We start from the raw sequence: 26,544 nt of genomic DNA, 5'->3' as shown, positions 1-26,544 counted from the left end.
ACTTATCATGAATTTAATTTTTGAAGTGGCATTAATGACAACACTCATACTGAACATAATTTTGCTTGCATAGACTGATTTTGGAGATCAAGCAATAGTTGCAGATGGGCTTTCTGAGGTCCCAGATAGCTTTTCTGATTTCCTTTTCTAACTTTCAGAATTTAGTAAATTAGCATATGGTCCATCGATACTTATGTGTAGACACTAGTCCCTAGAGGCAACTATTTTTGGTTTCAAATCTGGGCAAATGCAGTCCCAGAAAATTATGAATGTGACAAACAAGAAACAGGTGTTGTAAACAAGTGAATGCTGCTAAAAATACAAACTTGCAGAAACAAAGATACTATTCTGACATGGTTTTGCACATAAGACTGGCATAGCATGTTTATGTTTAAAGTACATACATATATGTCAGAAGGTGGGGGGGCATACCATATTCTGTCCCCCCCTGGTTGAAAAGGTGGGGGGGACATGTCCCCCCTATCCCCCACCAAATTGCGCCCATGCACAGCATGATGCTGCCACCACCATGCTTCACTGTAGGGATGGTGCCTGGTTTCCTCCAAACATGACACCTGGTGTTCATGCCAAAGAGTTCAATATTTGTTTCATCAAACTAGAGAACTTTGTTTCTCCTGGTCTAAAAGTCCTTCAGGTGTCTTTTGACAAACTCCAGGTGGGCTGCCTTTTACTAAGGAGTGGCTTCCGTCTGGGCACTCTACCACACAGGCCTGATTGGTGGATTGCTGCAGAGATGGTTGTTGAAATTCAACTCGAGAAGATTAAAAGTTTGTTTTTCTCAGAAAAAAAATTATGTATTTTTAAAGGTGAGGAATGTTTACATATTTTATTTACTATTATACTACTATTATATTTCTTGACAATATTGAATATTTTGGGGTTATCTGTACAGGTTTTTGTGCAGAACGTGCGTAAACCTCTGCACAGGTCCTGTCTGTGTTCACATGGTCTATTAATGGTTTGCAACATTTGTTGTTTGCATCTCAGATTACATATGTGTGTTTGAACATGCAACTCTGTATGGTGTGTGTATGGTGTGTGTGTGTGTGTGTGTGTGTGTCATCCTTCATTCTTCTCCCACTCGTGATGCTTTTCAACAACACTTTATCTTTGTCTTGAAATCCCTCCATCCATCTTTTCCACTTCATATGTCTGGAGTATAGAGAACAAGTGAGACAGAGGTGCTAAGGGAAGTGTGTGTGTGTTTGAGAGAGAGGAGAGAGACGGATGATCCTGAATTTTTCATACTTCTTATTCAATCCAACACACATCTAACCTTAATACTCAGAAATAATACATCAATCACATACATAACCACATGCATTCACGCAGCAGGGGCCTGTACTACGAAGCGGGGTTAACTTACTCAGATGTAACCCAGGGTTAACGTCTTAAACCGGGGTTGACAAAACCTGGTGTTCTCAAGTGGTGTTAATCGGTACTACGACGCTGATTAAGATGTTGATTTGTTGAACCTGTATTAATCTAATTGGAGTTTGTGCGCATTCACATAAAAGGGGCAGGTTGCAGCGCACATCACCATTTTTCAATGATGGCGCGGTCACCTTACTTTACCGAAGAAGAATGCACGATTATTATGCAGAGCTACGAGGAATTTAAGTTAACGTTAAGGGGAAATCGAACACATCGTCTGCCAATAAAGCAAGACAGGCTTGTTGGCAACGTATTGCTGATCGGGTAAATGCGTAAGTACAATTCAGTTGTTCTCCAAATCTGTTACAGATGATTAACCTGTGGAATGTCTGATATGCGTAAAATAATGACCTTCTTTCATTAATTATGCCCAGATGCAACACGATTCAGAAGATTTAATTTAATTTAAATTGTTTCCTAAATAGGCTACCTATCTAAGGATTTAAAGCCATTATTGGTCATTCTGTTAACATAGTTACATATATATCACTTTGGCATGAAGGTTATCCAACAGGACAGCCCCATGTGGGGAGAAAAAGAATGTGAAATATGTAATTATAGTAATTGTATATTAGAATATTTAGAAAAATCACCCAAACCAAAGCAACCCTTATGTGGCTGAAATAAGTGAAAAGAAGGTGAGCTTAGAGTGGACTACACGATAATGGGTATATGAAATAGGCCGAATAGAACGGCTATACCTGCACATTGATACTGTGAAAAGATTTGCGATTGACATAATCGCCCTCATGCTCTCCCAGGGGTGCACTGATTGGGATTTGCATGCAATCAATGGCTCCTATTACTCTTGGGAAACCTAGGAGAAATTATTGATAAGCCCCACTTCGCCTGATTAATGGACATGCATTAGACCTATTTTGATATTAGTAATTACCCGCGATTGCATAAAACCCTTCTTTGATTTGCATTGCGGATAAATGGCCAGGGAATACGACAAATGCATCAACAGTTTAGATAGAGCAAGTACTACCTTGCGAATCATACGACATACAGTATTCTTGCTCACATGTTCAGCATCACCGATCGAATACATAAATTGTCCACTGGCAAAATATCTAAGCGCAAGGCACATTATCTGCTCGATTGTCAGGGCATTGCTACAATGGGTGATGTTACAGACGTCTGGCCCGATCAGCTGACAAAGATAACGAATTCCCTCGGCTGAGAATCTATATCTTTCATGGAGAATATCGTCTGGGTATGTCAGCGGATTCTGGCGGTCTTTAAAGGCCCTCGCCCTGCGAAGAGAGCCCCTCACGATTTGTGCCCCAATATCAAACGGATCATTCAGGTAGGCCGGCATTGTCTTCGGAGTGATTGAAGGTGGATGGGCGGTACTTATTAAAGGAGTGGTTAAGCGAAAACCTCAAGCTAACCTAGAACATAACCTACTCGGAGCAGGTTTGGCACGCAGCGTAAATTGCCATGGCAGCATACCTCGATCAAAACCTATCCACCTTTCGTAGTACGGGTTAACCGGGAAGTTACTCCACACGTCATCAACTTACTCCCAAAGTTACCCTGATAAGCCAGTAAAGCCCCGTTTACACATAGATGGTAAGAGCTCCTGGATGCGTCCCGGAAGAGTTTTTGGCCGTCTTAAGGATCACACGCCGTTGTTAATGCCGGCACTAGGGGGCATGGCTTAGTTCCGGCTTTACCGGTAATCATCGAAAAAATGATTCAACATGTCAAATAATTCCGGGAGCGCTCCCGGAGAATTCGCGTGACGACGGAGACAAAGCGAACAACAGCGTTTGATACTTTTTAATCGCCGTTTCATCCCGCCCCTTCCTGTAGTGCCGCAGTTTACACTGCCGTAATTGACGGCCAGCGTTGTATCCCTAACCAATGGCTTGTAAAACGGCGATAGAGCCCACATCGGCATCCTCAAAGGCGTTTTAACCGGCAACAGAGGAAGACAAAACGGCGGCGCTAGCGGACAGTACGCCGTTCTAAATGCCACCTCCCGGTTAACGGCGTTCCATATGGCCGATAGGCGGCGGTCAGTATAAAAATGCTAGCGCGCTGCATGCAGGCCTCTCACTCACGGCCAGCTCCAGATATTTTTGCAGAGAAACTCCAGTATGCCTCCTAAAATAAAATTGGCAGCGGCAAGGGAAAAGGAGAGGAAAAGAAAAGGCCTATTATACTCTGGGGGCAGTGCCTATATGCAAAAGTTCCTGGAGTAACGCAGGATTTGCCTGGATAAATCCAGCAGTACAGCAGAACACCGCCGTTCTCACGCCACGTCTTAACCTGCGATTGTAAAGGATAGAACTGGGTATTAACCACCGTTGCCTGACATGTGCCGGATGCTACGGCGTCAAAACACCGCTTTACTCAGCGGATTTAGCGGCATTTTATCTGCGTATTTGCAGCTAGTACAGCGCTCAAAACGCTGGCGAAATGCTCCGCCCCTTTCCACCGCGAAAACAGCCGGAACTACCGCGAACTTCGGTCTACGTACTACCTGCCGACAAAACCGTCTATGTGTAACCTGGGCTTAACCCCGCTTCGTAGTACAGGCCCCAGGGCTTGCAGTGCAGCATCATCTCTTGTTGCAGAAAAGAGCAATTCACATGCAAATAAGTTATTCATAACACAATAAAAAGATTTGGTACAGTAAAGATTTCCTGCTTCTTCAAGACTTGAATCACACATGGACATTTTCAGCTTCCATGTCATGTCATTTTGTCAATATCGCTATTTTGATTGCATCTGATGTTTCTCAAAACTCAAAAACTGCGTTGTCTATATCTCTGCACGAAGTGAACTGTATAAATTATCAGGGTGATTCAACTCAAAACTTATGTTCAATTGCTGCCTTAAAAACACAAGTAAACTCAACTTCAGAAAGCTTTTATTCAACTCAGGAAGGTAAGTTATATAAGTTACCAACTGGGCAACCTACACTGAAAAAAGAACCAATTTAAAAAATTGTTTCAGTTCGTAACACCTGACTTAATTAAGTTGTTTGAACTTAAGTTAGTAAGTTAGATCAACTCTAACTTGCAAAGTTAAGTTCAAACAACAACCCAGGCCCCCCGCCTTTTTAAGCATTTTTCTTTATTTGCCTCTCAGATGCCTGGAAAAGCTCCTCGCTATCTAACCGTGTCCTTTAGGTCCTTCAGACTTTTTTCAGTAAAATGGTTCTTGGGAGCATGACCATGATTAAAACCTTTCAGCTTCTGGAAGGGCTCTGCCCTCCACACCCCCCACCTTTCTCCTTTAATTCGGGTTGCCTTATATACACGTTTAAGCTAACAGACAACAGCTGGTTCATGCTTTGTTGGCTTATTAGTGCAGCAGATAACTAAAACGATCCTTCAAATGGTGATACAAGCATCAAATTCAGCACAAATACAGCTCGAGTAAAAATAATGGAGCAATACCTTTTGACCCCTGTACAAACTGAAACTGACCTTTGTCACCATTCTTGCTGCTTTTACCTCATACTTTCATATGAGGTAAAACTCCATATGTTTATGATCAGGCAAATAATGTGTTGTAGTTTTCTATATGATTGGAGCATCTTTTAATTTTGACCCCTGTGTAATTCTTCAGTTGATCCATACCTGGCTGCCTATTGAAAATTCAAGTGGCCAATCAGTTTTTTCAAAAGAGTTCATGTCTATGGATTATTTGTGCCAAATTTGATGCTTGTATCACCATTGGCAGGATTCCACTCTAAACATTCTCTTATCTGCTGCAATATATGTGAGATGTAAGATGCTGCTCCTCAGTGGCTATGTTAACATGCCGTTAATATTCAGGATAAGGTCAATATTCTGGTTTCTGAATCATTAGGAAAAACCTGTTTACATGTTTAAGCAGACAGAGTTACTCCTGTATACATGGTCATTGGTATCATTTGGAATATCACCATCTAAACAGCGACGCACGTCTTGCACCGGAGCTTGATTTGGTCTGGCGTTCGCGCAAATCCTGCTTCACGTAACTTTTTGGCAACCTTCTTGTAAATGTGGCTATCTTGGTACTTTCTACCGTCAATAAAAGACGTTATATTCATGTCTTTCACAATACTTATGAAGTACTCCGTTTCCTCCTCGCTCCAAAAGTGTGGTGCTGTGCTGCCGCGACTGCATTTCCCCATGCTTGTTTACCTCTGCTTCTGTGGTGTCCGGTTGGTTGCGCGCGCCACATACAAGTAGTTGCCATACTCAAAAGACCGAGATTCCTTGCGGATAGGACATGTGCAGAACACAAAATAATGTTCCTTTCTATGGGGATATTCCGATGCGCGTTTATATGACTTGATATTCGGAATACCGGAATATGAGCCTATTCGGGTTTTTGCGGGTGTTTACATGGCCGTGCGCAACCGGGTTATTGCTAATATTCCGGTTATGAAAGGGTTATTGGCTGCATGTAAATGTAATCAGAGTTTCTCAGTTGCCCTCAAAAGTATTGGAACACTTGGTATTTCACACATTTTAATTTGTTTATTCCATTTCCAAAAACAATTTGAAATGTGGACTCATCAGATCACAGCACACTTTTCCACTTTGTGTCTGTCCATTTCAAATGAGCTCAGGCCCACAGAAGGCGGCGGTGTTTCTGGATGTTGTTGATGTATGGCTTTCGCTTTGCATGGTAGAGTTTCAACTTGCACTTGTAGATGTAGCGACAAACTGTGTTAACTGACAGTGGTTTTCTGAAGTGTTCCTGAGCCCACGTGGTAAGATCCTTTACACAATGATGTCAGTTTTTAATGCAGTGCCGCCTGAGGGATCGAAGGTCACGGGCATTCAGTGTTGGTTTTCGGCCTTGCCACTTACGTGTAGAAACGTCTCCAGAGTCTCCAAATCTTCTGATTATATTATGGACTGTAGATGATGGAATCCCTAAATTCCTTGCAATTCAACATTGAGAAACATTGTTCTTAAACTGTTGGACTATTTTTTCATGCAGTTGTTCACAAAGTGGTGATCCTCGCCCCATCTTTGCTTGTGAATGGCTTTGGGGATGCTCCTTTTATACCCATTCATGACACTCACCTGTTTCCAATTAGGTGTTTGTTGAGCATTCATCAACTTTCCCAGTCTTTTGTTGCCCCATCCCAACTTTTTTGAAATGTGTTGTCCATTTCAAAATAAGCAAATATTTGCACAAAAATAACAGTTTATCAGTTTGAACATTAAATATCTTGTATTTGTGGTGTATTCAATTGAATATAGGTTGAAGAGGATTTGCAAATCATTGTGTTGTATTTTTATTTAAAATTTACACAACATCCCACCTTCTTTGGAATTAGGGTTGTAATTTTAGAAATTTGTATTTTTTATATTTTTGTATTTCTTGTATTTAAAATGGCATACACAAATTAAATTGTGTGAAATTCCAAGTGTTCCAATACTTTTGGAGTGCACAATATCCTAACCTTATGATGAGTGTAAAATGAGTGTGGTATTATTACTGTTTTGATTAAGAATGTTTAATTTTCATTGTTGCTGCACTTTGTGTTAAATCATGGTCATATTGTATATCATATTGATATGACAATGTTGAGATAGGATAATTTGGCCATATTGTACAGCCCTACTGTCAACTTGCTGAAAACTTTGAATATTATATATCGCTCGTTTATGTCTGTGAGATATACTTATTAAAATAGAATGATGCAGGGAAAGGTACTGAATACACTTACTGAAATTTATTTAACACTTTGTACAAAAGCAATTGTTGCCAGTGACCGCTTCAAGATGCCTCCTCTATGGAGAAACTAGTCGCATGCATTGCTCGGGTGTGATTTTGCTCCATTCTTCCACACAGTCTTCAAATGTTGAAAGTTCCATGGACCTCTTCTATGAACTCTGACCTTTAGTTCTTTTGATTCAGTTGGATTCAAGTCAGGTGATTGGCTGGGTCATTCTGCCAGCTTCATCATCCTGGTAGATGGCAATAGGTTTTTATCAAGAATGTGTAAGTACATTTTTCCATTCATCCTTCCTTCAATTATATGACATTTGCCAGAGTCAGATGCTGAAAATCAGTCCCACACCATCATGTTCCCACCTCCAAAGTATGGTGTATTTGGGGTGATGTGCAGTGCCATTTGACCTCCAAACATGGTGTACGTATGTCATGGCATCCAAAGATTTCAGTTTGGGTCTCATCTGACCGGACTAAATTCTCCCAGTGTTTCACAAGTTTGTTTAAATGTTGTGTAGCAAATTTTAAACGAGCTTCAACATGCTTTTTCTTCAGCAATGGTGTCTTGTATGGTGAGTGTGCAGTCAGACCATGGTGGCTGAGTGCATTACTTAATGTTTTCTTTGAAACAGTTGTACCTGCTAATTCCAGGTCTTTATGAAACTCTCCATAAGTGGTCCTTGGCTCTTGGACAACTCTTCTGATTTCGTTTCACTCATTGTCAGAAATCCAGTGAGGTGCACTTGGACGTGGCCTTATGGTGAAATGATGTGAATGATTTTCCACTTTCAGATTATGGCTCCACAGTGCTCACTGGTACATTCAGAAGTTTAGAAATCCTTCTGGAACCAGTGCCATCATTATGGGGCCCTTCACACATAGTGCACATTTGGTTGATTTGTGCATAAAGTGCGCATGAAGCAGGAATCATGTGCAAAACATGTAAAATCATACCTGCATCCAACGCCTCGTACACCTGTTGCAACATCTATTTGCTCACACCAGCAGCTGAAAGACAGAGTGTAAACTCTGAGAGCACATCGATTCCTCTCGCGGCAGGTGTCGGCCAAATTCCAAGTGACACACACGAACATCTAACACCGCTTGCATGGCACTTAGAAAATGTGTGGCCATTCACATTACCACGAAAACAGTCAGTAGACAATCATTTTCGTGCTGGCAGTGAAATTTGTCTAAGTGCCCCATGATTGAGGCTTTGGTCTGTGCACTAAACTGACAGGAGGTGTGGTTACAGACACAAGAGGCTGTGGAGATCTGTGGTTCTGGACATCCCAACTGGACAACACGTACTGTGTTTGGACAGACATGGACTAACAACTGCCCACTGTGATGCGTGTGTGTCTCCTTGCTGTCACCACGTGGACTTAAAAAAACATATATTGCTGTGGGGACGGGCTGCTGCAAGCGATCGTGCGCACAGTGTGCACATTGACAGGCTATCCCCAGATTAAAACGGACGATCAGATCATAACACGCAGCCGGCTATATGATTGTTCCACATGACGTGGTGTCTGTGCTGCGGTGTGTCATCCCCAAAACATACGTACATGTCATGCAGAACGCATGCGTGGCCCAGCTGGATGCACTGGACCAGCAGATGTGGACATGAGAAGAGCAAACTGGTTCTCATTCATGTCATTTCATGACTGTATGTCTGTGATCATGGGATGGGTCATCTATAGAGGAACAGACAGATCATATTTGTATTGCCCGTTTGATAAATGCAGTGTTTTTATATGGTGTGTCGGTTTATTTAATTTTAACACTCGAAGGTCCAAGCTTTTCTCTTCTACCTGTAAAGCCCACGGAGAGTCAAATGACCCTGGCTAGCTGACTTGGCTAGCCACATTCTTGTGTTTGCTTAAAGCCCATGGAGAGTCAAATGACCCTGGCTAGCTGACTTGGATAGCCACATTCTTGTGTTTGCATATTTGCCGTCTGTGTGTTCTCAGACTTCCTTGTTTACATAACAGAAGTAGCTCTCCACAGGGGATCTTGGAGTCACTTGCCTGCTTAGCTGAAAGGGCTGCATATGAAGCAGGAGTTGTGTGCAAAACATGTAAAATTACAGCTGTCTAGTACACCTATTGCTACAACTATTTGTGCACCACAGCGGCTGAAAGATCTGTCGTTCTGGATGTCCCAGCTGGACAACATGTACTGTGTTTGGATAGACATGGACTAACAACTGCCCACTGTGATGCATGTGTGTCTGCTTGCTGTCATCATGTGGGCATAATGACATAATAACAGTGTGGGGACTGTCAGTCATTGTGAGTGACTGTAACCTGTACCTATATATTAATATATACCTATGTATATATTTTTTATTATTATGGTGTGTTTTTTTTGGTACATTTTGGTACATTTCAATAAAATCCAGAAAACAGTTTTCTTTTGGTGTGTTTTTTGATACATTTCAATACAATTCAGAAAACAAAGTTTTCTTTTGGTGTGTTTTTGCGTACATTTCAATACAATTCAGAAAACAAAATTTCATCTCTCCCTCAAGGTAAAGTTATTTATCCACCTAAGCACAAATCAGCAGCCCTTTCAGCTAAGCAGGCACACAGACAGCAAATATGCAAACACAAGAATGTGGCTAGCCAAGTCAGCCACTCCCCTGAGGTGTTCTGAGACTTCCTTGTTTACATAACAGAAGTAGCTCTCCACAGGGGATCTTGGAGTCATTTGACTATCCGTGGACTTTAGAGGTAGATTGGTCATTTGACCAGACCTTGGCCTTCTCTGTGTTAAATATGTTCATCTCCTTTCTCATATCAGGCAGGTTCCCACAGCATTCACAGGACAGCAATCATAGCCCAGTGGTAAAGTTTCTGACTGGCAATCAGAGCTTTTGGAAGGCACGGGTTCGAGTCCCATGGGTGGCATGTAATAGTTTTTTTTTTTTTTTCAGCAACTGCACGATGTGTAACCACATTGTGCAGCTGCTGGCAGTGTGTTCCCACATGCACAAACTGTTGCGCTTGCATCGTGCACGCCTGCCCGTCGGCACGATGTTTTGTGTTTTGATCATATGTGCTGTTTTGCCATGAGTTGCCCTGAGTTGTACTTTACTCGCACTATGTGTGAAGGGGCCCTATGTTTTACATCAATAAGGTTGCCAAGATTTTGAGAGAACTCTTTGCTTTTACCCATCATGAGATGTTTCTTGTGAGACACCTTGGTATTGAAACACCTTTTTATAAGCCATCAGTTGGGATTGAACCAGCTGATGGACACAAGGAGCAGGATCGATTTCTATTTAGTGATGGATTTCAGCTGATGTCTTGGTTTTCCATGCTTTTTTACACCTCCCTTTTTTCAGGTGTTCAATCCTTTTTCCCTGTGTCATTTCACATTTTTACACATTTATATACGAGGGCTGTCCGTAAAGTATAGGTCCTTTTTATTTTTTTCTAAAACTATATGGATTTCATTCATATGTTTTTACGTCAGACATGCTTGAACCCTCGTGCGCATGCGTGAGTTTTTCCACGCCTGTCGGTGACGTCATTCGCCTGTGAGCACTCCTTGTGGGAGGAGTCGTCCAGCCCCTCGTCGGAATTCCTTTGTCTGAGAAGTTGCTGAGAGACTGGCGCTTTGTTTGATCAAAATTTTTTCTAAACCTGTGAGACACATCGAAGTGGACATGGTTCGAAAAATTAAGCTGGTCTTCAGTGAAAATTTTAACAGCTGATGAGAGATTTTGAGGTGATTCTGTCGCTTTAAGGACTTTTCACGGTGCAAGACATCGCGCAGCACTCTCAGGCAGCGTCATCAGCCTGTTTCAAGCTTAAAACCTCCACATTTCAGGCTTTATTGATCCAGGACGTCGTGAGAGAACAGAGAAGTTTCAGAAGAAGACGGTTTCAGCATTTTATCCGGATATTCCACTGTTAAAGGAGATTTTTTTAATGAAAGACGTGCAGGCGGATTGCAGCGTTGGCTCGCAGCCGCCGCGACGCTCCGCCACAGGAAAAACACCTCTGTTGGAAGCCTTGAGGACAAGTTGGAACATCTCCAGCTGATAAACAAATTCTCATATACTCACTCCACTGAAAGCCATCAAAAGCCGCCTGGATTTTACAAATGGTTATCAACACGGAGGTGTTTTTCCTGTGCCGCCGCACCGCGTCGGCTGCGTCCCGACGCGCGGACCCGTCCGCACGTCTTTCATTAAAAAAATCTCCTTTAACAGTGGAATATCCGGATAAAATGCTGAAACCGACTTCTTCTGAAACTTCTCTGTTCTCTCACGACTTCCTGGATCAATAGAGCCTGAAATGTGGAGGTTTTAAGCTTGAAACAGGCTGAGGACGCTGCCTGAGAGCGCAGCGCGACGTCTCGCACCGTGAAAAGTCCTTAAAGCGACAGAATCACCTCAAAATCTCTCATCAGCTGTTAAAATTTTCACTGAAAACCATCTTAATTTTTTGAACCAATGTCCAGTTCGATGTGTCTCACAGGTTTAGAAAAAATTTTGATCAAACAAAGTGCCAGTCTCTCAGCAACTTCTCAGACAAAGGAATTCCGACGAGGGGCTGGACGACTCCTCCCACAAGGAGTGCTCACAGGCGAATGACGTCACCGACAGGCATGGAAAAACTCACGCATCCGCACGAGGGTGCAAGCATGTCTGACGTAAAAACATATGAATGAAATCCATATAACTGTGGTGCAAATTTGGTGAGAATCCATTAAATAGTTTTGAAGTAATCCTTCTAAGCCTATATAAAAGGAATTCTTGATCCAGAATCCGGATCTGGATCACCTCCAAAATTTATTGTCGCCTTCCATGGCCAAATATGTATCTGTGGTGAAAATTTGGTGAGTATCTGTGGAGTAGTTTTGACGTGATCCTTCAAAGCCTATTTAAAGTGAAACTTGATCCAGAATCTAGATTTGGATCCAGATCACCTCCAAAATTTAATGGACTCTTCCCTGGCCTAATACATATTTGTGTTGAAAATTTTGTCAAAATTCATGCAATAATTTTGACGTAATCCTGCTAATAGTAATCCTTCAAAGCCTGTATAAACTTAATACTGATCCAGAATCGGGATTCAGATCTGGATCACCTCTAAAATTGAATGGGCTCTTCTATGGCCTAATATCTATCTGTGGTGAGAATGCCGTCGAAATCTGTTCAGTAGTTTTGCCAGATGACAAATCATTTAACCCCGATCATTTTATTACATCCTTGGTGGACATAATTAGCAAACTTTCAGCTTTAACTCAAGAAAACTAATTTAAGTATCACAGTATCATTTAGGAATTATGGCCATTCATATACATAATCTCTTCATTTTCAGAACCCATAAGTAATGAAACAAAATAAATGTAAGGATTGTATTCATAAAAATAATCACTTTTACAGCCAATTTCCTTTAGTTAGCTGAGGTGATGGAAACCTGAACATTTCTAAGTCATTGAATATGTCTTTGACTTCATTTACATCATTTGACTTCATTTAAGAAATACACACAGTATGGTACTCTATGGTACCACGGTCACTTCCAAGACCTAAAGTGGAGAGAGAGAGAGAAAGAGAGAGACATCCAGTAAATAATCTATCTAGATATATATAGAAAAATCAGTTGTGCTGAAGGCTAATGACTTCACACTGATATAGTGATTTATTTTTTTGTGAGCTTTTCAGGCGTAGAATTGATACAAGTTAGAAAAGTTGTCAGCAGTGTGAATTCCTCCAACAAAAGGCTCTTTTGTACTACAAAGCTCCAGCACTACTCGGCTCTACTCGGCTCTACTCGGTTTGGTTCTAAGCACGTCCTTTTCTACTGCAAATAGTACCTCTTCAATGTGGGCAGGGTCAGCAGAGCAAACTGCGGTGATGTTGTTTTATATGCGACACAAACATAAACAATGGTGGACTCCGTGTGTTTACTGCTGTGAGTTTTTAAAAGAAAGTTGCTGGTGGTGAGACAAAACACGCTTGAGAAGTACAGAAGACTTTGGGAATTCATACAACAGTATGAAGATGAAGACGAGAAGATACAAGCTGCTAAAGAGATGAAGAGGCAAAGCATGACGGTAAGCTAATCATTAGCTTCCTAAGTAGCTCATAAATAAGTAATAACTGCAGGCTGTTGCTATTAACTATTAAAATTGTGGCTGTCAAAATAAAGCGTTGATTTAGATTAATTACGATACCTATCACGCCTTCAGTCACACTTTGCTCCATTTTATCGTATCGTTATCTTTGGCTGCTTTCAGTGATGCCGGTATTTGGTTAGACTCTTTCTCTCCGATTGTTCTGTCTGAGTTATTCTCATTAGTTACTTCATCCAAACCATCAACATGTCTATTAGACCCCATTCCTACCAGGCTGCTCAAGGAAGCCCTACCATTATTTAATGCTTCGATCTTAAATATGATCAATCTATCTTTGTTAGTTGGCTATGTACCACAGGCTTTTAAGGTGGCAGTAATTAAACCATTACTTAAAAAGCCATCACTTGACCCAGCTATCTTAGCTAATTATAGGCCAATCTCCAACCTTCCTTTTCTCTCAAAAATTCTTGAAAGGGTAGTTGTAAAACAGCTAACTGATCATCTGCAGAGGAATGGTCTATTTGAAGAGTTTCAGTCAGGTTTTAGAATTCATCATAGTACAGAAACAGCATTAGTGAAGGTTACAAATGATCTTCTTATGGCTTCGGACAGTGGACTCATCTCTGTGCTTGTTCTGTTAGACCTCAGTGCTGCTTTTGATACTGTTGACCATAAAATTTTATTACAGAGATTAGAGCATGCCATAGGTATTAAAGGCACTGCGCTGCGGTGGTTTGAATCATATTTGTCTAATAGATTACAATTTGTTCATGTAAATGGGGAATCTTCTTCACAGACTAAAGTTAATTATGGAGTTCCACAAGGTTCTGTGCTAGGACCAATTTTATTCACTTTATACATGCTTCCCTTAGGCAGTATTATTAGACGGTATTGCTTAAATTTTCATTGTTACGCAGATGATACCCAGCTTTATCTATCCATGAAGCCAGAGGACACACACCAATTAGCTAAACTGCAGGATTGTCTTACAGACATAAAGACATGGATGACCTCTAATTTCCTGCTTTTAAACTCAGATAAAACTGAAGTTATTGTACTTGGTCCCACAAATCTTAGAAACATGGTGTCTAACCAGATCCTTACTCTGGATGGCATTACCCTGACCTCTAGTAATACTGTGAGAAATCTTGGAGTCATTTTGATCAGGATATGTCATTCAAAGCGCATATTAAACAAATATGTAGGACTGCTTTTTTGCATTTACGCAATATCTCTAAAATCAGAAAGGTCTTGTCTCAGAGTGATGCTGAAAAACTAATTCATGCATTTATTTCCTCTAGGCTGGACTATTGTAATTCATTATTATCAGGTTGTCCTAAAAGTTCCCTAAAAAGCCTTCAGTTAATTCAAAATGCTGCAGCTAGAGTACTGACGGGGACTAGAAGGAGAGAGCATATCTCACCCATATTGGCCTCTCTTCATTGGCTTCCTGTTAATTCTAGAATAGAATTTAAAATTCTTCTTCTTACTTATAAGGTTTTGAATAATCAGGTCCCATCTTATCTTAGGGACCTCGTAGTACCATATCACCCCAATAGAGCGCTTCGCTCTCAGACTGCAGGCTTACTTGTAGTTCCTAGGGTTTGTAAGAGTAGAATGGGAGGCAGAGCCTTCAGCTTTCAGGCTCCTCTCCTGTGGAACCAGCTCCCAATTCAGATCAGGGAGACAGACACCCTCTCTACTTTTACGATTAGGCTTAAAACTTTCCTTTTTGCTAAAGCTTATAGTTAAGGCTGGATCAGGTGACCCTGAACCATCCCTTAGTTATGCTGCTATAGACGTAGACTGCTGGGGGGTTCCCATGATGCACTGTTTCTTTCTCTTTTTGCTCTGTATGCACCACTCTGCATTTAATCATTAGTGATCGATCTCTGCTCCCCTCCACAGCATGTCTTTTTCCTGGTTCTCTCCCTCAGCCCCAACCAGTCCCAGCAGAAGACTGCCCCTCCCTGAGCCTGGTTCTGCTGGAGGTTTCTTCCTGTTAAAAGGGAGTTTTTCCTTCCCACTGTAGCCAAGTGCTTGCTCACAGGGGGTCGTTTTGACCGTTGGGGTTTTACATAATTATTGTATGGCCTTGCCTTACAATATAAAGCGCCTTGGGGCAACTGTTTGTTGTGATTTGGCGCTATATAAAAAAATTGATTGATTGATTGATTTTGTTTTGATGTCAGTGACTTGATCTGTGAATAAAGACGCGTTTCTGAGAGTAATAAACCTGTTAATGTCAATACTTTTTTTACCAAAGTAACTTGCTTTGATAACTTATTGTTAAATCTCAAATGTGGGAGTTTGTGCGTTTACCGACGTTCACGCACAAAATGTTGATTTGGTTTTAATGACTGCTAATTAACGTCGTCACTGAACTCTAACAGGCTTAAAACACATTAAAAACGTTTGTTTTTCATCCAGATTTTAATGTTCAATGGACAAATTTAAAATATGAAATCTAATAAGATAATTATTAAAGGAGTCATATCGTGCAAAAAGAATAAGCCTCCAAACTCCCACAATTCTGTTTTTATAGACATTCTTTATAATATAGCCTTTTTTGTCATTGTACACATACAATGAAATTTGCCTGCATTTAACCCATCCAAATTACACTTAGACAGTTCTCCCAATTTAAGATCAATTTACAGCTTGTTTAATACCTCCTTGATACGTAACAAAAATAACCCTGATCCTTTACCTGATTATTAAATGCCCCAAACACACACGGATCTGCAAATAAATGATTCATTTAGATTAAGTAATCACAAACCCTGTAATCAATTACATTATTTTTTAATAACCTGACAGCAGTAATTAAAATATGTATACTGTGTGTGTGTGTTTCAGATGGTTTTCTCAGTCACCGCTGCAAAGGTTCATGCCATGGAATGGGGCACCTTTGTCATCATCATCATGTTATGTTTCACTATGAATTTTGAATAAATTTGTACTTTTTGCTAAAATGTCTCCACATTTGTGTAACATCAGTTTGATTTGTAAAAGTTACCAAGGTTTACTGATTTAAAGGCTAACAGTTTGAAAAGCTGTTTAAGCATAATCCAGTAGTAAAATAAGTTTTACATTTAATGGGGCCATAAATGTAAATTTAAGTAAACAGACAGTAAAACTGGTTGTTCAAAATTCCTTGATGTAATGGTGCTATCACTGAAGTGACTAAACCTTTTTGTTTATGTTAAATACCATTTGGTAAAATCTCAGTTTAGACATGCTTATTCCAGCATCTGTGTAAAGATTCAGCCAGGTGTAGTGTGCAGTGTCTTCTGGAGAGGCTAAAACCCAAATTAAAAATTCTTAGAAATGAACCATCATTGCACCAAAATATCAATGACAAAATGTTTTTACTGTTGACTCAGCATGAAATGACAAATTATGATACAGTCACATGAGTCAAATTGTTTACTGCAACAAAAAAGAGCTAATACAAAAAAAAAAAGCAACACAAACTATACAAAAGTTTCATGTGTCTGTAGTTTGTTGGGGGCGCAGGTCACATGCCCCGGTCACGCATCGCGTGCACAAGGTCACCCAGCACGCCAAGATATGCCTAATTAAATGCAGCTTCCACCACCGTTGCCTCCTCAAGGATCAGTTGGATGTGTCGATCACACTGGGCCCAGTTCAGCTTCAGCCTCAACATCACTCAAGATGTTGAGATTCGCTTGCTGTAACAGGCTCCCTTTTCTCTTGCCTGGACAATAATGAAGGTAGAAATGGGAAAGCAAATAAAAAAAACAACAACAACAAAACCTTCAGTCTCTGTATGATCATTCCCCAGAGTTTCAGTTATCTTGGTCACTTTGCATAAAAATTATGTTCTTTCAAAATTATCCTCCAACAAATCAGACCATTTGGAGCATCATTTTGAAAGAACATGACTTTTTTGCAAAGCAACCAAGATAACTGAAACTTTGGGAAGGTCCAGCAAAATTTGCTGGACCTTTGTGGGATTTATTACAATATTTATGGGTTCTGGGTTTTTGTTTTTTGTGAAAGGGGGGGGGGGTGTCACCCTGTATATATTGTATTTGGGAAAGTTATGTGATGTGAGACACGTTATTCTTACCTGTGATGACACGTTGCTGTGTAGTGCTGGACATTGATACAGATGTTGAAGCTGCTGGTCGAACCTTCCTTGCTTATGGAACTGGATTCTTCAACAAAAACACAAAATGGCGACATGTTAAAAAAAAAAACACACACATCACAGTAATGGCACTAAATGAGTCAAATGTACATGTTTGTTGTCTTGCTGACTTTAGGTGTTTTTCTGTCAGAAGTTAATACTTTAAAGAGGAGCACGGAGTTAGCTAGCTCGCTAGTTAGCAGTCAGCTAGCTCACTGTGTCCGCGTACATGAGACAACGATGTTACTTTAACACAAGTTTAGACTCATAATCTTAGTTTGTTAAAGTGTGCTTCCCACCAATGGGATAAGTAACATTAAACTGCTTTCAAGCAGACTACAGTCACAAAAACACTTACCAGCCGTCGCTTGTAACAAAGCCGAGTTGCGGTCATCCTGCCTCCTGTTGCTCGCCGGTCGGTGTCCGTAAACAATGTTCCTGCGGTCGAACCGTTTCCAGCCCTTATGTTCCAACCTACTCCAGTTGTTGTGGTCCTGTAATCACTTTTAAGCTTTTTCACCTGTTCTCTGAGTTGGTGTAATATCCGGTGAGCCGAGTGCGGCCAAAGACTGGGAGATTTTCTCATTTCGGATCGCTTCATCCACCAAACACAAACGTCCGCAACTCATCCACAGACCACGGTGTGGTTTTGTGCGAGTAAAAAAAAAGAAAAAAAAAAAAAGGTGTGAAACGAAAGAAAACGACGGTTACTGTAACGCTAATGTGCCTATTTAAAAATGGCGAGTTTTGATTTTCGTCTCAGACAGCGCGCTCATGACTCGTCCACTGACGACATTCTCTGACCAATCAGTGGCCGGCAGCCTATTGACGTCACATTTTAGTATCGGCTCGGCTCGCTTGGAACCGCTCCTGAGCAGGTGCTAAAAAAAGCACCCGGTACCAGGTACTAACCCTAGTGGTAAAGCAAAAAAAAAACGAGTAGAGTCCAGCCGAGTAGTGCCGAGTAGTACTACTTTTGTGAAGCAGAAAAGCGCCAAAGGTTTATTCAAGGTTGCTTTACTGAATCAAATGATTGCATCGACTCCAATGAAATCATTTTTTTTTCCTTTTTTTTTTGCACTTTTTCAATGATCAATACAGGATTTTCATCATGTTGTGAAAAGCAACACATTTGCACTTCAGCCGTCGAATCAGTGACTGACTGCAGACACAGTTCCTTCAGCAAAGACTGTTCAGATTTTACTTGGTGTACTTGTGACAGTATTATAATTTCAAACCTGTGTGGCCGTAAATCCTTTGAGACGTTTGGTTAACAGAGCGCAAACAGGGACGGAAAAGCCAAGACAAAGACAGACAGACCCTGGTTATCAGAGCAGAGAGAGAAGACAAGGTGATGTGTGTGTGTGTGTGTGTGTGTGTGTATGTGTGTGTGTGTGTGTGTGTGTGTGTGATAGAAAGAGAGAGAGAGAGAGAGAGAGAGAGAGAGAGAGAGAGAGAGAGAGAGAGAGAGAGAGCCATAGGCACTCATTGTGTCCTTGTCAGTAAATCTGAAATCTGAACTGTGTCTTTAGTTGGTACTCTCCATTTCCTGACCATACTGCCTACTTGAATAAATAAAGGGCACAAGACAGAAAAGCAACAATTGTTTTTTTTTTATTTGTTTTTGTTGTTGTTGTTTTAAGAAAAAACAGACTTTAACACAATCAGAAAAAGCTCATGAATAATTACAACTGTAGACTTTGCCATCATTGAAATCCAGGAAAATGGATTCACAGTCTCCTCCAGTAGTATTGAAACATCATTTCACATGGTGTTGCTGTACACTGAAGCAGGGACGTTGGACTTGGGGGGGGGGGGGGGGTCTTTTTCCTGTGGCGGGTGAGCCACGCCGGCTGCGACTCGACGCACCAATCCGTCCGCACGTCTTTCATTAAAAAAATCTCCTTTAACAGTGGAATGTCCAGATAAACTGCTGATTCCGACCTCTTCTGAAAGTTCTCTGTTCTCTCACGACGTCCTGGGTCAACAGAGGCTTAAATTTGGAGGTTTTCAGCTTGAAACAGGATGACGACGTCGCCTCGGAGCGCTGCGCGACGTCCTGCTCCATGGGAAGTCCTTACAGCGATAGAAACAATCCAAAATATCTCATCAGCCATTAAAATTTTCACAGAAAACCAGCTGAATTTCTCAAATGGTGTCCACTCGGATGTGCCTCACAGTTTTTGAAAAAATTTTGATCAAGCACAGCGCCAGTCTCTCAGCAACTTCTCAGACAAAGGAATTCCGATAAGGGACTGGACCACTCCTTCCACAAGGCTTGCTCACAGGCGAATGACGTCACCGACAGGCGTGAAAAAACTCTCGCATGCCCACGAGGGTCCAAGCTTGGCTGATGTAATTACACGTGATTCAAATCCATATGGTTTTTTAAAAAAAATAATAAGGTCGGATACTTTTCTAACAGACCTCGTATTTTATTCATTTATTTTTATTTATATATCAATAATAATAATAATAGAAACAACAACAATAATAGTAATAATGCCACAATAGTGTTTTAGAGAAACGGACCAAAATAATCTGATAAAACAAAACAGAAAAGATTAAACCAACTAACAATGAACATAAATAAATATAGAAATAACTGTTTCCTGTGAACACCTAGTGACTCTTAAACCTCCACTTCATCCCTGTTTTATTAAGTTTAATGACAATTTGTTTTGGTCAAACCACATCTAAGCTGTGTTTTTACACAAGAAAAAAGTAAAATGCAGTAAACTGCACATTTGTGTCTTTTTTCATGAAAATATCTTATTAAATATAACATATTACATTTTCGTCAGGCCTTTAAAATACTTTTGTGGACTCTTGCTGCAATATGTTGTCAGTGGTTGAGATAGTTGCTGTAGGCATCTAAACCCGATGGAAATCTCTGTGGTGATGTATGTATGTGCAAAATAAAACAAAACACTACTCCAGCTATGTTTTTGACGAGAATATAACATAACTTTGTTACAAGGTCAAATGTTGATGTTGCATGATAAAGGCCTTTTAATAATAACTCAAAGAAATAATGGCAAAACTCACATGTAAGTAAAAAAAAAAAAAAAATCGACCGATGAACTGATTAGTAAAATAATCGTTAGTTGCAGCCCTAGTGTTAAGGCTGAAATAAAATGTCTTTCCTAAAAAATAAAGTCCGGATTTAAAAAAAGAAGAGGAAAAAGGATGGAAAGAAAACTAAATGAGGGAAAGCAGCTGCTAACCAAATTCTTTGAAAAGAGAGGTGAGCTTGAAAGCTATAGCTATATTGAGTTGGGGGGGTCTGGGGACATACGGGTGCATTCCCGTATGTTAAAATGCACAGGAATGCACCAAATTGCACCATTGCACCATCCAAATTGCAGACCCCCCAACTCAATATTGCTCCCCCAACTTTAAAAAGGGTTCTGACTCCCAGGTGTGATCTAAGGTATACATGATTTAGACCTGGTTTGACTACGCATTAGAAATTTGGTGTTTGCGTTAATAAAAAAGAACATAACAGTGGGGGGGGGGTGTTCAATATGGCTAGTACCTAGGGCCCAGAATTTGGTGCTACGCCCCTGCACTGAAGACATTTGATTTGAGATCAAAACATGAACATGAGAAGACAGTTTGGAATGTGAGCTTTTTGATGTATTTACTCATCATAGAACAGGGGTCTGGCAGCGCAGTGGATTAGTGGTTCGCACTATTGCCTCACAGCAAGAAGGTCATGAGTTCGATTCCCACCTGTGGCCTTTCTGTGTGGCGTTTGCATGTTGCATGGGTTCCCTCTCCTCCCACATCCAAAGACACGCAGGTTAGGTGAAGTGGAACTTTAAATTGTCCAAAGGTGTGCGTACGAGTGTGAATTGTCTGTATGTGGCCCTGCAACAAACTGGCATCCTGTCCAGGGTGTACCCCTCCTCATGCTGTATGACTGCTGGGATAGGCTCCAGCCCCCTGACCCTTAATTGGAGTAAGCTGTTGAAGATGAATGAGTGAGTGAGAACAGGGGTCGATAACAGTGTTCCATGAAGGGCAAAGACAGTGCAGGTTTTTCATGAAACAGATTGCATTAGCAGGTGCATTTTGCTGATGAGCTTCTGCCTTCAACCTAAAGTCCTGAAGTCACCTGCTGAGGTGATAGTAGCAAGAAAAAGCTGCCCCTTCCCGGTATAGAGCATAGAGAACATCCAGCCTTTGGCCCAGTTTTTGAGTGAGGAAATTACTGGAACATGTGACTGACGGATCTTTTTTGTGAGACGTGTCCTGTCAGATTGTTTCTTGCTCTGAATAGCATGCCTATTCTTGATTTTGCTGTGACTCTGTCCTGTGAATACTACAGGTTTTCAGGTCAGGAGCGATCTTAGAGCATAAGATTTGATTGAGCATCCATCACTCTAAAAACCATTCTTGGTCCAGATTGGCAAATACCCAAGCAGTATATCGCTACTTTGTGAAAGCAGTCATCGATCTGCCACAGCCAAATATGTGGGTCTCCCCTTAGCCTAGCATTCACATGAGTGAGGCAACTGTTTGCTGGATCCTGGTCAGGACAATGCCATGTGGCCATAGTGACATTCCCTCACAATGCAAGTAATGTCTGATCTTTCCAGAGAGGATAAACCATTTCTGCCTCCTACATGAAATCAAAGATTCCTTGCAGTTCCAGCAAACAGTGCCTCCACCAACCTTAACATGTTCAGCTGTGATACAACATATTCCTGTGATTGAACACCTGTCCCTACAAACACTGATGACACCAATGTAGTACCTTGCAATTTCCAGTGTCTTGTCACAAAATAACGTCTACATTACATTTGGTTCATTTGTTGTTTCCATGTTTGCAAGTCCTCCACCCAAATTGTGCAAACTCCTGTAAACATTTTGAACTTGAAATGTGAACCCAACTACTCCTGAGTTTGGGTTTATTCACACGAAGTGCTGTGGACCAAGCATGTTTGACCCCACCAAAATCCAGTTTGTTTGACTCGTGAGAGCTCTGAGCCGTGGCAAGGTCTGTAGGTGTGGTCTGGGGTGCGGTTCAGCATGTGGTGTGATCTCAAACAATGCCGGCTGCAAAATTAATGTGAAATTCAGATGAATTACTTATGGTACCTATAATGTGGGGAAAAAAAAATCAATTATGATGAAAACACACTTCCCGATGCTCGCCGACCCACTCCTTATTTAGAAGAATAAGGAAGAAGGACTTTTTATTGTCATTGAACATAGATAAATACATACGACATTTGTCTTCTGCATTTAAGCTATCCTAATTACAATTAGCCAGAGCTTTGAACCACCATTTTTTCCCAATTGGTTTATTCCGAAACAGAAATGGTATTTTAATGTTTCTGGTTTTGAGTTCCACCTCAAATTTGTTGCTCCTGAACCGGTTAATAACGTTCCATGTCAGCTGTGGGGCACTGAAAACACTGTATATGCCAGATCTGAATGTGGCGCTATAACGCTTCCACAAAAAAATGGAGAAGAAAATACAGCTTTCTGTAGCAGGCAGCGTACAGTAGAACTTTTCAAAACCGTAAAATAAAGCCTTTGAAGAGAAAGAGGGTCGACGCTGATCACCTGAAATAGACTTATTGTGTATTTAAAATGAAGCAGTGTATTTGTGTAGTTTTTAGAGACACAGCGCTGTGTTGCTCTCCGCGTCGCAGAGAGCCTGTGCAAACCCACTGCTGCCCATTGATTGGCTCAGCAGTAAAAGCTACAGTCCTCACAAGACCATAACAATAACCCCTAACCATAACCACAACAAGGCTGTGCCACATATGAATGTGTACAAATAGTCACTTCCTAAAACCATTCACACAGAAGGTAAATATAAAGTCTTAATCTGATGTGTTACGTCATTTCAGTCAGATTCACCATCACAGATTGACAATAAAACATTCTTGTTTGGGAAGACGAAATCTGGGAAATACTTTTATTACTTATCTTGGAAATTACTGTAGAAACAGCATTTTTAAAAAAGACCCCTCAATGTTTTGCTGCTCCGGGTGTGTTTCTCAGCCTGAACTAGAGACCTCCAAGCGCGTTGTCCCATCAACAAGAGCAAACAGATTTCTGGCATCCACTAATCCAGATCTGGATCACCTCCAAAATTCAGTGGAGTCTTCCATGGCCTAATATCTGTCTGTGGTTTAAAAAAAAAAAAAAAAAGTCAGTAGTTTTGACGTAATCCTGCTAACAGACAGACAAATAAATTAGAAAACACCACCAAGACAAAAAAATCTATACTTATAGATCTGACACAGCTTGGTGGAGACTGAGCCAAAGTTTGCAGAATGTAGGAAAATACTCCCAGCACAAGACAGTGGGTGTGCCCTGCATGCACACACATATTGAAAGCCACCTGTACTATTTGGACAGATCTCATGTTTTCCTGTTATACTTTGAGAACTTGGACAAAAACTTTATTTGGAACACTGAAAAAAACTGTTCCGTGAACATTTGTTCTTCCTCTGTGCTCTGTGGAGTTGTATTACAGTACATTAGTACTGAGATTCTGGAATGTGTGTGTGTGTTTGTGCTCGCACGTGCATGTGCATTTAACTTTTTCCACATTTTGTGTTTGTGAGAGTGAACATGTGTTTAACAGAGACTTTGGGCTTCTCGGATGTTCTTCACAGTTCATAAGTACAAACATCTGGCCAAACAGTTGGATTCATGTTGCCCCCCCCCCCCCACACACACACACACACACACAAATGAACCAGCTGTACTTCTGTATTTTTCACTCCTTCTGAAAACTCACATTTGTGTGGATGTGCATTTGCATCTCTAAAAGCTGATGAACCAAAGCTGAGGCTGGGATGACTGATGCAACAAGATGTGTGTTTGTGTCTCTATTTGCCAGACAGGAAATGTGAACCATGTGTATGTTGAACTTTCCAGCATTTTTATGTCCACAAGGTTGTCATTCACATGGACAAAGATATTTTAATTTGGGAACAAATGCAGATATTCATACACCTGACTTTCAAGGTGATCGAGTGCCTGCACAGAAACTACAGACAAGAAAAGCCACAGGGCTCGCGGACTGTTTTCACATGCAGTTTAGATCCGGGGCTTGCAATCCTATGGTCTGGTTTCCACAGTAGCACACAAGCTCATTCTTATGCTAAAGTGGGAGCTTCTGACAGATGTTCAAATTCCTGCTCAGTAATTTAAACATTTTCTTCATTTCAACTTCCACAGTTCATTCTCCAAAATGGCAGTTTACACAGGAAACACTGTCCAGTACATAATGACCAAAACAGTCAAAATCTTTTGATCTTTTTTTTTTTTGTCTTCTGTGAAGCGAGTGTGCTGAAGTTTGATGTTTGTAAAAATGCAACACTGCAAACCTGGAAGCATGCCTTTTCCCCCAATTTATATCTTGAAATCTACCAGCAGAGCCTGGTAAGAGAGAGTAGTGGTAAGGAAGCAGATGATACCCAAATACCTCCTATGACAGATGCATCTACTGAGGATCTATGAAGATTGTGGCCAGACTAAACAGACGGCAACACGACCTAAAGTATGACTTCTCTGGCTCACTGACAAAGTCCTGTCAGGACAAATGCTTCAGACATGAACATAGCTCTACTCACCATCCCCACTACCAGCATTACAGAAACATTTCCCAAGATTGGAGGCCCAAAGGATTAGCACATGATTGGATAGCTAGCTATTTACACAACAAGTATCAGTGTATCCATATTGGTGGGATGAATTCAGAATTTTTGAAGATTACATGTGGGGTGCCCCGGGATTCAGTCCTTGGGCCGTTGTTGTTTCTGTTATATATTAATTATACATGTTTGGTTTCTAGGTCTGTGAGTTGTATTTTGTTTTTAACAAAACTGTGTTTTGTAGTGAGGATCATTTGGGACAGCTCTTGGACATGGAGAGGGAATGACTGAATTTCAAACAATGGTTTGATTCTCACAAATCACTTCATCTTGGTAAAACAAAGTGTATTATATTTGGAAATAAGCCCAGGAATTTAAGTAGAAATTTAGTACAAAATTATGCTGAAAATGAAATTGTAACTGAAACCAAATTTCTTGGAGTTTTTATTGATGATAAATTAAGCTGGAAAACTCATATTATGTTAAATCTAAAATCTCAAAAACCATTGCAATTCTGTATAAAACACAACACTTCCTCTCCCAACTTTTGTTAGTTATGTTATATCATTCATTACTTGTCCCATATATGTCCAGTGGTGGGCACACTTCCGATAATCCGATAACAGATAATTATCGAAGATAATGTTTTCATTATCAGACCAATTATCTTCTGATTAATTTTTGTCTGATAACTTTTATACCGATAAAGTTGAACAGTGACGAGCATTTTTAAAATTTAAAATCAGTTTAGCACCTACCTGTTAAACGTTTTGTAACAGATGGACAGTTATACTCTCTGCTAATAGAAGAGAGCTGCTTCTATGAAAAGTGTCTCTATCCTCTGTAGACAAAGGAGAAATGGCCAAAAAAAAAAAAAATCATTTCCTTTAACACCATACCGATATGTGGCAATATCACCTAAGTCATCCAGAGGCATACATTTTTAACTTATAGTTCAAATTTTAACCAAACTAATTTTGGACAAGTTATTTAAAATTACTGTCATGTCTGAAGTTTTATAAAGTGAAAATATCAGATATTTAGTACAGTTTTAGTTTTAAAGTAATTGTGCTAATTTTTAAGGTTTTGTGAGCACATGCTGTGCCCAGCAGTGCATTATGGGTAGGATGATGTAATCTCAGTACGTTCACGACAGGACAGTTGCATTTCAGACACTCTGTTCAGGCTCCACGGACAACAGCATTAAACTCTAGTGCCTAAAACTCTCGTGAATATATTCTCTGGGTTTATAGACGTTGTTATTGTATTTGCATTTGTTAAATTGCACGCATTTTAAATGTAGCAGACAGGGATTATCTGCAGTTTTGTTTTCAAGGCCTCTACTGGCCAGTAGTGTTCATGGCAGTATTCGCCCTAAGTACTAAGAGTCTGGGCACCAGTAGATGGCAGTGTTCTATTTATTTTGACCCCGGTTATATCAGATGATTGTCAAATCAACTTTTTGGCTTTGCAAATGGCTTTTTTTTTAACAAATGAAGTTTAAAAACAAAACAA

General features: G+C 40.6%; 1 protein-coding gene and 1 long non-coding RNA gene across 6 annotated transcripts in view; one reads left to right on the top strand and one right to left on the bottom strand.

The window, feature by feature from the left end:
* lama2 (laminin, alpha 2) overlaps nucleotides 1-26,544 on the top strand; it is a 780,279-nt gene that overhangs the window by 66,868 nt on the left and 686,867 nt on the right. The window lies entirely within an intron of this gene.
* The window catches only part of LOC117503416, a 559,959-nt gene that overhangs the window by 3,987 nt on the left and 529,428 nt on the right, over nucleotides 1-26,544 (bottom strand). The window lies entirely within an intron of this gene.

This window comes from Thalassophryne amazonica, chromosome 21, assembly GCF_902500255.1.
Source record: "Thalassophryne amazonica chromosome 21, fThaAma1.1, whole genome shotgun sequence".
NCBI lineage: Eukaryota > Metazoa > Chordata > Actinopteri > Batrachoidiformes > Batrachoididae > Thalassophryne > Thalassophryne amazonica.
Note: the sequence above shows the minus strand (reverse complement) of the source record. Positions and strands in the feature narration are given on the sequence as shown.